Source organism: Ovis aries, chromosome 19 (assembly GCF_016772045.2).
Source record: "Ovis aries strain OAR_USU_Benz2616 breed Rambouillet chromosome 19, ARS-UI_Ramb_v3.0, whole genome shotgun sequence".
In the NCBI taxonomy this organism is placed as follows: Eukaryota; Metazoa; Chordata; class Mammalia; order Artiodactyla; family Bovidae; genus Ovis; species Ovis aries.
Genome location: NC_056072.1, coordinates 20,595,522 through 20,609,399, shown reverse-complemented (window position 1 = coordinate 20,609,399; position 13,878 = coordinate 20,595,522).

Below are 13,878 nucleotides of genomic sequence, written 5' to 3'. Positions count from 1 at the left end.
ACATCTGGTTCTGAGCAAAGTCTAGAGACCGTAAAATCAAATGACAAGGGAGATAAATAGCCTACCTGGAGATGGACTACATCACCCTCAGAATCTGGGTCAAGACTAATTCTTTCATTCCTCCTCCTTTTTCTGACTATTCTTTTCCTAATTCTTACACCAGAAAGGTGTCACGATTATCTTGTCTACCTTTTGCCTTGTTCTGATCTGTAAAGATAATTTCATTGTTCACATACCTCAGGCCATTGGCAAGGTAGGACACCCAGTCTCCAGATGACTGCTGGATTGACCACAGTGCTGACCATCATAGTTTTGCCTGCTATGAAGTTCTCCTTGATTTCCAAAGCCTCAGTTTCTCTAGAATCAACAGCCTCCTCTCTTCTGTATCAGACTCCCTAACTCTGAGTACCCATTTCCCTGCCTCTCCTTAGCACCCCCAAAGCCAGGGCACCTTGTGTCAAGGCTTTCTACAAACCTCATGTGGGGTCTATAGAATTTCAAATTTTACTGGCCTCCATGGCTATCATCTTTAGTTTTTTTTTAAAAAAGCTTTAAATGCATGTTCATAGCTGACCAAAACAAATGATCACCCCAAGACTAGAGCTTCAGAAAAGGAAAAGGTAAGTGAATGACCAGCTTAAAGAATGTGAACCTGACCCCGTGACCTGACTGACCACAAACTGAGAATTCCAGTGCAATAGCTGGGGGTAGGGCTGATGCCTTAAATTTTGATCACATCTCTTAGTTAATCTGAGAGTCTGGTCAACAATGGCAGGGTGGAAGTTGAGGGGTAGGGGATTGTTAAAAAAACAGAACAGAACCAAAATGAAGTCACTTACCCTCAGCCCTATGTTGCCACACTGAGACAATCACACACTGAGATAATCACAGTTTGGGCTTTCTCATAAATGAATCTTAAACCAGTCCACAGGAATCTCCTGATCAGCACTAGTAGGTAATCTGCCAGATAACCCCCCTGCCATTCCCTAAAGGACAGTAACCCTGCAATAACCAACCTGTGTTTTGTCTAGAGTAACTGCCTTCTTCCTCTGCTTGTAAATGGTTTTCACTTTGCACAGCTCCTCAAAGCTCCTTTTTATTTGTTAGAGTCGATGATGGGCTGATGATGAATCATCAAATAAAGCCAGAAAGACTTAAAAAGTTACTTCGTTGAACTTTTCATTAACACTAAGAATCATGATGGGAGAAGTACTACTCAGTAATGTGGGGTCATGTTAGAAACAAATAATTTAAGTAAAATGATTTTTTAAAATAGGCATATGGCTGCAGAAAATAGTCCCTTCTAAATCATCGTGAGTTGGAGAAATATCCAAAGGATACTTCAGAAAGAACTTCTCCTTATGATGGGTAAAAGTAATAAAGAACATTCAATTTCATCTGGGATTTTCTACTTTCCAAGGAAAGACTGGCTTATTTTTAAAGTTTCTATCAATCAGGCCACTTCTAAATTAGAGCTTACAGATAAACGATTATTTTAACAGTTCACTCATTTTCTGAATAAACTATCTAAAAACACACACACTAGTACTATGAGAAACTTACCATTCTCAGCAAAGTTAGGAGTTTTAGGAACATCAGTTTTTAGAAATAGACTGTTCAACTTCCATAATTAAAAAGAAATCCAACTCTGAGCTTTATTTATTACAGAAAAATTGATTTATAATTATAAGTGAAATTTGTATTTCATTAAACAGTTTTTCCAAAGAATTGACTACTGTTCTAATGGCCTTGTTTACTTAAACAATTAAATTAGCATTTAATGAGAAAGAAAAGTTGTAGCCAATTAAAGACCAAAGTAATATAAACACTACATTTTCTAGCAATTAATTAATAACTCGCTTACCATGGGCTATCTAACAATTAACCAAGGAAACATTTCCAGGAAATAGAACACTAATGCAAATGTGTTCTGGATTTATTCGTTTCAATCCATTTACCATATTATCTAATCTGGCATAAGCAGAAAACCCCCAAGAAAGATTAATATTCAAAAACACTTCTAAAGCCTTCTGGTATTGGGAGCTCTAATTGGTTTAGCAACAGAAACTTTGAAAGGAAGGAATTTCTAAGGGCATCCATCACAGGCCTCTCTATAAAAATGGGAGAATAAAGAGTTTTCCAGATGTTTTTTCCTCTATATTATAGACTGGTAGCTCTCTACCCAACTAATGGTGGATTCAAGCTTGCTCTCCCATGACATTGTGGGGCCACTGTCTGGTTACAGGTGTCATATTTAAACACCATCTCTGTCACCAAGAAAGAATATTGCAAGTGACTGTGAGAGGCATCATTAACCTTGACTCCTCCCTATTTCATGTTTAAAATATCACTGATTTTTTTTTTACCTTGACCTTTAAACACTTTTCAATTCAAAATTGAACATGGACCACAGTAGTCCCCTGTGTTGAGTCACTGCACCACTATTAAGAACGACTAAAGGAAAACTTAGCTTTTCAGCTCCTATGAGTGGGATCCATGATGTCTGTGTCTTCAGGTAAAAGGCTGAAGGCTCATCCAACTGTCCAGCTTTTTAATTAGTTAATGCAACATTTGATTATTTAGAAGGAAAAAACCACTGGCATGGTGTAAATATGAGATCAGGCTGTCTCGGCCTCAGCACTGTTAATATTTGGAATGGGATAACTCCTTCTTGTAGTGGGCTCCCTTGTGCATTGCAGGATATTGAGCAATATTCCTAGTTTCCACTCACTCAATGCTGGTAGCAGCCCCCCAGGATGACATCTAAAATGTCTCCAGACATCGCTAAATGGCCACTGGGGGGGGCATCCCCCCAACCGCTGTTGAGAACCACTGTCTAGACTGCTAAACAAGTGTGCACTGCTCGTATGCTACTTCGGAGGCTGTGCCTGGGAACCAGTTATACGGAGTGACATATGTACTTGTGTAACTAGTTCTGACCCTACTCAAGTTCTTTCAAAGAAAGAGAGAATCTTCATACATTTTGAAAACCAAAGGCAAAGGTCCAGGATACAATCACCTATGACAGCCATGTTTTCTCTCCTTTCTAGTGATAGTTAAAAGAGGTATCTGAAAAAGAGGTTTATAGGCTGCTGAAAGTTTTGGGTTCATTTTTTCTTTTAGAAGCAAATTGAATCTATTTTCCTGAATGTTGTGGCATTAATCACCAGGAAAATTTTCTTGTATACAGGAGATACCCTTCTCCCGGGCTTCTGAAACACAGCAATCTCAAGTATTCAGCAGGAAATTGAGTCTTGTGTTGACTCATAGTTCATCTGTTTATGATATCATCTTCATCTGGGCAGACAGTGGAAAGAAATTACATGAGTTCTATTAAGGTTCAAACACCACCCATCTATCCCAACACAACAGTCACAAAAAAGATAATTTTTCTCAATATCACCATTAGCTTCAGTCTGTGTAAAATTATTACCTCCATCCACAGAAAAGCAATGGACCATTTTAACTATTTATTCCACTCAAGCTGTCAAACTAAAACAGAGTGAAAATGCCAATAACTTATAGCTAGGTTTTAATACACTTCTAGTGTATCATAAATGGAAACCTAAACACAGTATAGACAGCTTTCATCAATAAAAGAAATACAGCTGGTTAGGCCAGGGTGAACCAAAATCCCTTGCCCAAGCCCTCACCACAAGGAACACATATTTAAATTTTCACTAAAATATTTTTTACATCACCTTCCATATTCTTTTGACTTGACAATACGGATGTTGTATTTCTGCACCCTGAGGAGTCTAGCACTGGGACCAGCATTAAGAAAACATTAGACCATAAAAACCAAAAATGTTACTTGCATAAATGGGTCCATAGTAGCTAATTCTGTTTGTATCAGATAAGGTTGTAACATTATAGTTACACAGCAGTGTGACCCACACATAGTGAAACAAGCAAAAACAAAGTGCATCACTTTCTTTCAGTCTACAAATTCAGCAAAATAAATTGACATTGATCAAAATAAGAATCTATTTTAATAGAATTTCATGAGGTATACAGATTTTTAGAAACCTAGGTGAGATCAAAAACAGTTTAATGATGCAGTGTGTCTTTAAAAATATACTTTAAAATATCACTTTATAAAAACAATTTAACATAATTGCAGAACACTTGGAAATTACACAAATAATTATTATTTAATTCTTATAATTCTCAAAACTCTATTTCCCAGATATGTTATTCATTTTATATAGAATTATATTTACTTCACATAATCCAAAAAATATATCTGATTATTTAACAATATACTACAAATATCTTAAATAAATACATTTTTAAGGGTTTTGTATAACATTTCACTAGAATGCATATACTGAAAAAGACAATCACATACCTCTTACTGGCTATGTAAAATATCTCCATATTTCTCAGTTAAAAATATACAATTGATAACTATTACCTATCAATAACCTCAGATATGCAGATGACACCACCCTTATGGCAGAAAGTGAAGAGGAACTAAAAAGCCTTTTGATGAAAGTGAAAGAGGAGAGTGAACAAGTTGGCTTACAGCTCAACATTCAGAAAAAGATCATGGCACCTAGTCCCATCACTTGGGGGACTAGGGATGGGGAAACAGTGGAAACAGTGTCAGACTTTATCTTTTGGGCTCCAAAATCACTGCAGATGGTGACTGTAGCCATGAAATTAAAAGACGCTTACTCCTTAGAAGAAAAGTTATGACCAACCTAGATAGCATATTCAAAAGCAGAGACATTACTTTGCCAACAAAGGTCCGTCTGGTCAAGGCTATGGTTTTTCCAGTAGTCATGTATAGATGTGAGAGTTGGACTGTGAAGAAGGCTGAGTGCCAACAAATTGATGCTTTTGAACTGTGGTGTTGATGAAGACTCTTGAGAGTGCCTTGGACTGCAAGGAGATCCAACCAGTCCATTCTGAAGGAGATCAGCCCTGGGATTTCTTTTGGAAGGAATGATGCTGAAGCTGAAACTCCAGTACTTTGGTCACTTCCTGCGAAGAGTTGACTCATTGGAAAAGACTCTGATGCTGGGAGGGATTGGGGGCAGAAGGAAAAGGGGATGACAGAGGATGAGATGTCTGAATGGCATCATCGACTCGATGGACGTGAGTTTGAGTGAACTCCAGGAGATGGTGATGGACAGGGAAGCCTGGTGTGCTGCGATTCATGGGGTCGCAAAGAGTCAGACACGACTGAGCGACTGAACTGAACTAAACCCATGTATTGTGTGTACCTGGAATTGCTATCTGCAGCTTTGTCTATTTTTAAGCATTTTGTTATCTGTCTTACCAACTGTTATGAGTTGAACTGTGTCACCCTCAGAATTCCCATGTATAAAGTCTAACCCCTGGAAACTCTGAGCAAGTGTTTATTTAGACATGGAGTCATTGAAGATGTATTATGTTTAGATGAGGTCATAATTCGGTAGGGCTGGTTCCTCATGCCCATGTGACTGACACCTTATTCAAAGGGGAAATCTGGACAGAGACACAGGTGAGACGATGTAAAGAGACGAGAGAGCACAGCCATGTGCGAGAGGAGGACAGAAGCCCGAAACAGAGCCTCTCCGCCAACCTCAGGTGGAACCAGTCTACTGACACTCTGATTTCGTATTTGTAGCCTCCAGAACTGTGAGATAGTAAGTTACAGTGGTTTAAGCCACTTGGTTCATAAAACTTTGTTGGTGGAGGTGGTTTAGTTGCTAAGTTGTGTTTGACTATTATGGCCCCATGGACTACAGCCCACCAGGCTTCTCTGTCCATACGGTTTTCCAGGCAAGAAGAGTGGTAAGTTAGAGAAACCCCAATAGAGTATATTAATGCATATATACAGAATTTAGAAAATGATGATCCTATATGCAAGGCAGCAAAAGAGACACAGATGAAAGAACAGGCTTTTGGACTCTGTGGGAGAAGGCGAGGGTGGGATGATTTAAAAGATCAGCACTGACACACGTACATTGCCGTATGTAAAATAGATGACCACTGCAAGTTTTATGCATGAAGCAGGGCACTCAAAGCCATTGCTCTGGGACAACACAGAGGGGTGGGGTGGGGAGGGAGGTGGAAGGGGGGTTCAGGATGGGGGGGACACATGTGTACCCGGTGATGATTCATATTGATGTATGGCAAAACCACAATATTGTAAAGAAATTATCCAATTAAAGTAAAGTAATTAATTAAAAAAAAATACTGGAGTCACTTGCCATTTCCTACTCTAGGGGATCCTCCCAACCCAGGGAACCTTGCAGCAGCCCTAACAAACTAGTACTGCAACCAACACTGGGGAACATTTCTCCCTAGTCAAAACTCCTTTGTCTCTAGCCAGCCCCCACCACACCTTCACTAACACTTAAAATAGTACAAGACTTGTTTTTAAAAAAGTCTTTTACTGTATTTTGTTTTCAGGTCAGTGTACATCTATTTCCCTTCTTCTAGCCCAGAGTACTTAACAGTGGGCATTTTCTTAACTTACTATTCCAATGGTCTTGAACTAAAGAACAATAATAACAATAGCTAATACTGAATCCTTTCTATGTTCAGGCTTCCTGCCAAATTAAACTCTTTATGTTAATGATTTCCTTAATTGCCACATTAATGAACTCATGGAAATGAAGTGTTACCTCCATCTTTCTTTTATTTTGGCTTGTCATATAAGTCATGTCATGTGCATTTTAGATGTTCATTATACGTTGACAGCTTTGCTACCCTGGCATAAGTCTTTACAAATGATTATGCCCTGGTGCAGAGTTTTAACTAGCTAAATTCTAAGCACAGTGGTCCTCAGAAAACTGGATTACAGTTGGCATTGGGGTGGCATTTATTCCAGGCATTAGAATTTTCACTGAATTGAAAGCAATTGGATTTCTCTCAAGTTTGCACAGTATTTTAATTCACTGAATAACTCCCCCCCAGCTTCCGTCCCAGGAGGGAGGAGACCGGCAGTCAGAAAAGACTGTTCAGATGGTTGCAAAGCCAGATATGACGCAAACGTTGCTAAGTGAGTGACAGCAAGCGGCAAGGATAATTACACTGGAAACTGATGGCAGAGCAAGAAACAGCTGTTGGGGTTTGGGGAGCAGAGAGTACTGGAGGCCCGAGTGGTAATGAATGACTTGTCTGGGGAGGTGGCTGGGTGGTGGCAAACAGGGCTGAACTGGACAGGGCAGGGCAGACCCAAGGGGTGGGCAGACAGGGCAGGGTCTGAGAACGGTGGGGGGTGGGGGAGGCTGGAGGCATTGTGGCAAGACAAGGTGGGCTATGGAAGTTAATGAGGGGAGGGTGGGCTGACGGCAGCACTGGATTTCTGTCACTTAGGTTGCAGCTGCAGGTTAATGCAGAGCTTGTTTGGGGGGACAGCTGTCAAAACCTGAGGTTAGCAAACCTCTCACATAAGCACTATGCAAACACAGCCAGGGCAGAGTTTGAGGGAGATTTTTTTTTTTTTTTTTTGCTGATAACAACCTATCTCTTACTATCAGTAAAGAACTTGGATTTTACTATTTGAACTCTAAGCATACTTTACTCTCTGAAATTTTTGAACTGTAAGGGACCGACTAGGAAACATGTCATCTCAGATTTACAGGGCTGGAAATTTGAAGAAGCCTCAAGAATCCTGGCATATGAGTGGAGTGCAGCTCTGAAGAAGGCTGGGGCATGTGTTTATTAATTCAGGCCAATACCACCTTCTCCAACAGAAGTGTCTGACTTCACACTCAGCTGGTGCTCTTCAAGATTCTGCACCCAGTTCTGAAGTGGGGCTGGGGGGCGGGTTCCCACAGCACCAAGCAATTCTCAAATGTCAGCTGGACATCCTACATGTGCCCTCCTGGAGGGAGTATCCGATGACACGGGTTAAGGTCTCCATCCCATGAGACTGCCTCTGCTTCAGATGACAGTCACAAGTCCAAGTTGTCACGTGCTTCTGAATGACTGACTATACATCAGAAGTTCTGACCACCCACTCCTTGGGGGTCAGTTAATTAGCTACAGCAGTTCACAGAACTTAGGGGACCAGGTTACTCACTAGATTACCAGTTTCCTACAAAAGATGAAAGTCCATGGCCAGATGAAGAGAGAAATATGGAGAAGTTTCCAATAAGAGCATCTATACTCAAGGAGCTTGGGGCCTGGCACAGGGGCGTGTGGAAGATTTCTGGTCCATAACCTGGAAGCTCGCCAGTCCCCCTCCTTTATGAGCTTTTCTGAGGAGGGTACACTTCATAAACATAATTGGTTAAATGATTGGCCACTGATGATTGATTCAACCTCCAGCCTCTCTTCCTGGAAATCAAGGAGCAGGATTAAAAATGACGACCTTCTGAACCTTCCTACACTGCTGGTGGGAATGTAAAGTGGTATGGCAACTACGGAGAACAGCATGGAGGTTCCTTAGAAGAGTAAAAATACAGCTACCATATGACCCTGCAATCCTGCTCCTGGGTGTACAGTCAGAGGGCAACATGGCCCAAAAGGATCCATGCAACCCAATGTTCACTGCAGCACTGTTTATACTAGCCAAGACATGAAAGCAACCTAGATGTCCCTAAACTGATGGAGGAATGGATAATGATGTGGTGCATATATGCAGCGGACTGTTCCTAAGTCATTAAAAAGATGAAAGAAGGCCATTTGCATCAACACAGATGAAGAAACTGTCATACTGAGTGAAATAAGCAGAGAAAGGCAAATATAGTATGATATCCCTTATATGCAGAATCTAAAAAGAAATGATACAAATGCATTTATTTTCGAAACAGAAATAAACTCACAGACTTAAGAAATCCAACTTATGGTTACCAGGGGTGAAGGATGGGGGCTTCAAAGGATAGTCAAGGATTTGGGACTGACATGCATACACTGCTATATTTAAAATGGATAACCAACAGCACAGCACAAGGAATTCTGCTCCATGTCATGTAGCAGCCTGGATGGAAGGGGAGTTTGCGGGAGAATGGATTCATGTATATGTGTGGCCGAGTCACTCTGCTGTCCACCTGAAACTCTCACAGCACTGTTATCAGCTATACCTCAATACAAAATAAAACGTTTTTTAAAACTGACAAACTTGAATCACATGGTTGGCTCCTCTGGCAACTTGGCTCTATCTTCAGGTGCTTTCCAAAAATCACCTTATTAGCATACCAAAGACATTTATGAATCTCATCACTTAGGAAATGCTACAGGTTTTAGGAGTTCTATGCCACAAATGACTCAATATAGATTTCTTATAAATCACAGTATCATACTCTCTCTGCCTACAAGATTAAGACTGCTTCCTGGCTTAATTTTTCCTGCCAGCACACCTACTAATGCATTTTTCCAGTGGTATAACTTGGATGTTTGATGCCTTCACTGAGACCTTGCCTATCCACTGCAAAGGGACATGTCTGGTTGTATGCAATAAGATGCCTATTTATGCATGAGGCTAAATATCGAATTTGGCTAAACAGCTAAGAACAACAGCCATAATCCTGAGTGTGTTTCTTCTGAGAGTTCATTAATTATGTTCAGAACCATCTAGAAGTAAAAGATAATGTGCCTGGATTTCTCTAGCTGGAAGTTCACTCATCTCGTATTCTGGAAGCCCTCCTTGTGCTGGCCCTACCGCTTGCTATTCACTACTCAATACTCCTCCAATCACACCCACGCCAAAACCAAACAATTCCAGCATAGTTCTTTACCTACTGGATATTTATTTGGTACCCGTTTTCTTTATTCAGAAAGGATTTTATACTACCCCAGGAATCGACAGGAAATGATTTTATGGTTTTCTTTCTGGTTGATCATTCATCTGTTCATTTTATCATTCAATCAAAACGCACTGCGTGGTGTTATTTTGGGGGGGGGGGGCGGGCATTAAGTTCTGGGAACGTCCTAGTGAACAAAAGGAGACTCTTTATAGATGGCAGTAAAGCCCAGCAATTGGAGAAGGAAATGGCAACCCACACCAGTAATCCTGCCTGGAGAATTCCATGGACAGAGGAGCACAGTGGGCTACAGTCCATGGGGTCGCAAAGAGTTAGACACGATTGAGTGACTAAATTACAGCACAGCCTAGCGACGACAGCTATAAACTTGAGTCTCCCCCAGGATTCCTGTCACCTCTAACTACTCTACAATCACCCCAAGGCAGGACTTCCAGGGTCATTCAAGATTTATAAACAGTGCTCTGGGGAACTTGGCAGTTGCCAGGAGAAACTGCGGCACTGATATTAAAAAAAAAAAAAAAAAACTAGGCCTGGGGGTGCCCAGGCAGTGGCTTATGTTTGCAGTACAGTCTGCTGGTATCTTACATGCAATTGAATCCATCCTCTTGCATTTCCCTCTGATCTGAACCCTGAGAAATGGTCTATGACAATGGAATCCTTTTCAAATCAGAAAAGGAATGTTTCACAAAGGCTTCTTTTCCCAGGAGCATGTGCAAGATCAAGGTCACAGTTCACAAGTTCTACTTTGGTCTAACACTTGATAATGTCATTGTCTCCGTGGGAAAGCTTTCGTGGTCTTAACGCACAGCAGGCATGACCTTTAACTATTACAGTCTGTAATCTTGGATGCATTTTGCAGGAGGCTGTGCTCATTTGACCATTTAAGTTTTATGTAACTGTAGGGCTAGTGCTTTACCAGGCACTGATAGAATTTTTCTTCCCATCAGTTCCACTAGGGTATCAGGGGCCCAGACCAAGGCCAACAGAAGAGTAGTTTCACCTTCTCCCCTTGACCTCTTTTCCTCTCACAAAGTCCCTTTGGTGTTTAAGGCACTGGCGATAAAAGATGAATGAGAGACAGCTCTGCCCAGTTTAGTGGAAGGACCCAGCAGAATGTACTTCATTTTAACAAAACACAAAATTTTTTAAAAATTACAAATAATAGCAGGGACCAGAATTTGGACTAGGACTTCAGGATAGGATGATTTAGTGAAAGGAGAAAACTTAGCATGGGGAATTGTCTCAACTTATTATTTTACAATAAAAGCAGGCTTTTATACTTTCTGCAAATCAAACCCATATTCTGAACTAGATACTAGAACAAATAAATATAGTGAAGCAACAGAGTGCTCATGAAGGTAATCTCTATAGACCTGGTGGTGTGGTGAGCACAGTGGTGACAGTGATCTTCTCTGAGATCAAATAAGAGTGGCAAAAAGAAAAAGCAATGAAAAAAAGTGAAGATACCTTAAAAGACAGGTGCCAAAATCAATCAATATTTGCATTATTGGGGCTCTGAAAGGAGAATAGAGAATGAAAGGGGCAGAACACTGATTTAAATATGTGATGACTGAAAACCTACCTCCTTAAACTGTGGGAAGAAACAGACATCCAGACCAAGGAAGCTCAGAAAATTCTAAGTCAGATAAGCCCAAAGATATCCATACCAAGACACATTATAATTAAACTGTCAAAAGTTAAAGACAAGGAAAAAATCTCACATGCAGCAAGAGACAAATAACATGTTATGCACAAGAGAACCCTCATGAGATTATGAGATTTTTCAGCAGAAACTTGGCAGGGTAGAAGGGAGTTGCATGATATATTTAAGCGTTAAATGATTTTTTCCAATGAAGAAGATTTTATCTGGCAAAGTAATCATTCAGAGTTTAAGGAGAGAGAAAGTTTTCCAGACAAACTAAAGCTAAAGGAGTTTATCACCACAAAACAAGTATTACAAGAAATATTAATAGGATTTATTTAAGTTAAAAGATGACTAATTACTGAGAAAAATATATAAAAGTATAAATTTCACTGGTAAAGGTAAATACATAGTAAAGGTAGTGATTTAATCACTTGTAAATCTAGTATGGAGTTTAAAAGACAAAAGTAGTAAAAATAACTCTGAAGATAATAATTAAGTAATACACAAGATTAAAAGATCAGAGATGTGACATCAAAGACATAAAACATGAGAGGAAGTAAACATCTAAAGATTTAAAATGTGTTCAAATTTATGCTGTTATATACTTAAAACAGACTATGAGTTGTAATATGTAAGTTTTATGGTAACCACTAAACAAAAACTATAGTAGATACACAAAAGATAAAGAGAATAGAATATAAACATATTACCCAGCAAATATATTAAACCACAAATAAACTGAATAAGAAGGAACAGAGAAGAGATACAAAACAGTTAAAAATAATGAATAAAATGGCAATAAGTGTGTCCAATAAATAACTACTTTAAATAAATAGACTAAATGATCCAATCAAAAGAGAGACTGGCTGACGGGATTTTAAAAAGACCCATTGACATGCTGCCCACAAGATACTTCAGATGTAAGGACACACAGCGACTGAAAGTGAAGGGACAGAAAAAGTATTCCCTGCAAATGGAAACCGAAAAAGAAAGCTGGACTTGCAAGAATTATATTAGACAAACCAGACTTTGAAACAATGACTAATCAGGGATGAAAAAGGACATTACATGATTAAAAAATAGTCCAACAAGATGATATAAGTAAATAATTAATAAAAAGAAATTACAATTGACACCACAGAAATAAAAAGAGACTACTTCAAGAAACTATATGCCAATAAAGTGGACAACCTGGAAGAAACGGCCAAATTCTTAGAAAGGCACAGCCTTCCAAAAGTGAACCAACAAGAAATAGAAAATATGAACAGATCAATAACAAGAAATGAAACTGAAACTGTGATTAAAAATTTATGACAAACAAAATTTCAGGACCAGATATTTTCACAGGTGAATCTATCCAGCATTTAGAGAAGAGCTACTGCTCATCTTTCTCAAACTTTTCAAAAAGATTCCAGAGGAATGAACACTCCCAAGCTTAGTCTAAGAGGCCACCATCATCCTGACACCAGAACCAGACTAAAATATCACACTAAAAAGTAAACCACAGGTCAACATCTATAATGAACATAGAAACAAAAATCCTCAACACAATACTAGCAAACCAAATCCAACAACACATTAAAAGGACCATACACTGTGATCAAGTGGGATTTATCCCAGATGTGCAAGAATTCTTCAATACTTGCAAATCAATGTGATATACCATATTAACAAACTGAAATATAAAAACCATATACCTGTTTATGATAAAACCTCCCCAGAAAGTGGGCATAGAGGCAATCTACCTCAACATAATAAAGGCTACATATGACAAACTCACAGCAAACATCATTATCAATGGTGATTAGCTGAAAGTGCTTGTTCCAAGGTCAAGAAAAAGACAAGTCCACTCTCACCACCATTACTCAGTATGCTTTTGGAAGCTCTAGTAAAAGCAATCAGAGAAGAAAAAGAAATACAAGGAACCCAAATTAGAAAAGAAGTAAAACTGCTATTGTTTGCAGATGATATCATACTATACACAGAAAATCCTAAAGATGCCACCAGAAAGCTACTGGTGCTCATTAGTGAATTTTGCAAAGTTCCAGAATACAAACTTAATGCACAGAAATCTCTTGCATTCCTATACACTAACAACAAAAGATCAGAAAGAGAATTTAAAGAAACAATCCCATTTACTTTTGCAACAAAGAGAATAAAATATCTAAGGAATAGGCCTACCTAAGGAAGAAAAAGACCAGTGCTCAGAAAACTGTAAGATACTGATAAAAGAAATCACAGATGACACAAAGAGATGGAGAGATATACTGTGTTCTTGGACTGGAAGAATCAATATTTTGAAAATGACTATACTACCCAAATCAATCTACAGATTCAATGCAATCCCTATCAAACTACCAATGGCATTTTTTTTCACAGAATTAGAACAAAGAATTTCACAACTCATACGCAAATACCAAAGACCCCAAATAGCCAAAGCAATCTTGAGAAAGAAAAACAGAGCTGGAGGAATCAGGTTCCCAGACTTCAGAATACACAACAAAGCTACAGTAATCAGGACAGTAT